Raw genomic sequence first — 2,638 nt, 5'->3', positions numbered from 1 at the left:
TACGCCCTCCCTTTTTATTAAAGGGGAATCCCACGCTTTTCCTCAACTGGCCCGCTTCTTCCTGTGTGTTGGTATACTGTATACTCTTGAGATTACTAGCCATGATTGTGCAGATCATGGTCGTCATACGGATCGGCCTAAAACACCTTTTTTTTAAGGTTTAGGAACGCTTTGAAGCCATTGATCAATCACCGCGTAATTTATTCAATTCAAGGAACTAGATCATAGACGGTTGAAGAACATTCCCTTTTCTATTTCGTCCGAAGCGCTAAATTACATAGTCTAGCAAATCACCAGCTAACATGATCCCAGTTAAACTGACACGGGTCTTTGGTGTAGAAAGAAGTGATGATTTGGTTAACTATTGACATCTGCTTAACTGGAGGTACCCAGTCGAAGAGCAATTCTCCATCTGACTAAGTCCTTATTGCAACATTGTTCGTTGTTACCTCAAACCATATAAATAGTTTAATTAATGTATTTATACTATTTTTATTTTTGAGCTATTTTACTATTTCTATTTGTTAACCATTTCAAAGTTAATATTAACCTCACAGGGGCGGTGCAGTGGGTCTGGGGCTAAGAACCTGTGACTGGAAGGTTACCAGTTCGTAACCCGCTGCTGGCAGAAGAATCCTGCTCCGTTGGGCCCCTGAGCAAGACCCTTAACCCCAACTGCTCCAAGGGCATCATATAAATGGCTGACCCTGCACTGTGACCCCAAGCTTCTCTCCCTGTCTGTGTGTCTCAAGTTGGGAGCAAGTTGGGGTATATGAAAAAGACAAATTCCTAATACCGCCAATAAAGTATATGTATATGGCCAATAAAGTGATCTTATCTACCATATCTAGACTTAAATAGTGCTTTTCAGATAATGGAGACTCCCCTCCACCACCACCAGTGTGCAGCCCCACCTGGATACAACAGCAGCCATAGTGCACCAGCTCTCAGTGGAGAGCAGGGCGATGAAGCCTCTTCCATGAGTGGTAGAGGCCAGGACTCCAGGGTAACACCCCTACTTCCTCTCGAGAAACACCCTGGTATTTCTAATGACCACAAAGAGTCAAGGACTCAGTTTTACATCTCATCCAGTGACTTTTTACACTATAGTCCCCACCACTATACTGGGGCATTAGGACCTACACAGACTTCAGGGTGAGCGCCCCCTACTGGCCCCACTAATACCTCTTCCAGCAGCAACCTTAGCTTTCCCAGGAGGTCCAGGTACTGACCAGGCTCACACCTGCTGAGCTTCAGTAGGTGGCCAGTTGTGATATAGCTGTTTCAGGGTGATATAGCTGCTGGTTATAACCACAACCTCCGAAATCATTGCACTTTTCAAACAGATTTTGTAACTTTCATCAGTTTTATTGTTAGTCTATTCGGTGTTAAATAAAATATAAAAACACATCAAAATATATTCATCCAAAATTCTAAAACTACACCATGGTTGGACACAAGTACTGTAGAATGCAGCATAATTGTCCTGATTCAGAATAAATAACAAGAACCCCAAGATTGAGATAGACCTCTGTGACTAGTTTACTTTTCATTTTACAGGGAAGAAAATCTTAATATTTACATTTTTATCTGTGCCTTATAGATGCAACACACAACCAACTCTTACCTCCTAGGTAGGAATTTTATAAAACCTAAGAATGAGCGCTCCTAAAACGAAGTAGCTGTGTCTATTTTAAGTAGCTGTTTCACACTGCCCCCTATTGCATGAACGGTATCATTATAAATGTCATATTCTTTTCTAAACTATTTCCTGTTTTCATTTGGAAAAAATCATGGCGTTCAGGTTGACTTTACCCATCATTCTGAAATACATATTTCCAATTCTGTCTCTAAAAGTCCCACAGCTCCCCTTTTTTGTTAAGTTCACATAATTTAAGTAACAACAGGATGAATTGGAGGTCTTGTTAGGTTGCTATTTGTAGCATTTTTTTTTACTTTCAGCATTATTATCTTAATCTTAATCTTGCCATCTTAGTTGTTGATTTCTTTACAGAAAGAACTTAGTGAGTGAGAATCAGTAATGGCTTTTCTGAAAAGCTACATTTTTCCACAGGCTCACACCAAGGATGTGCAGGTGTGACCCTGATCAGGTATGAGCTCCAAGCAGGTCAGGTGAGCCTGATCAGGTGAGCCTGGTCAGTACCTGGATGGGAGACCTCCTGGGAAAAACTAAGGTTGCTGCTGGAAGACAGTAGGGGGCGCTCACTCTGCGGTTTATGTGGGTCCTAACGTTCCAATATAGCGATGGGGACACTATACTGTAAAAAGGCACTGTCCTTCTGATGAGACCTTAAACCAAGATCCTGACTCTCTGTGGTCATTAAAAGTCCCAGGGCGTTCCTCAAAAGGAGTAGGAGTGTAACCCTGGTGTCCTGGCCAAATTTCTCATTAGCCCCTACCAAGCCTTCTAATACTCCCCATCTATGAACTGGCTTCATCACTCTGCTCTCCTCCCCACTGAGAGCTGATGTGTGGTGAGCGTTCTGGCGCACTATGGGTGCCGTCACAGCATCCAGGTGGATGCTGCACATTGGTGGTGGTGGAGGGGAGTCCCCATTACCAAAAAAGCGCTATATAAGTGATTGGATGAGTTACCACCACTCAAGACACACAATTA

This window comes from Lepisosteus oculatus, chromosome 4 (assembly GCF_040954835.1).
Source record: "Lepisosteus oculatus isolate fLepOcu1 chromosome 4, fLepOcu1.hap2, whole genome shotgun sequence".
Lineage (NCBI taxonomy): Eukaryota > Metazoa > Chordata > Actinopteri > Semionotiformes > Lepisosteidae > Lepisosteus > Lepisosteus oculatus.
The sequence above is the reverse complement of the archived record's forward strand: the minus strand, read 5'-3'. Positions refer to the sequence as shown.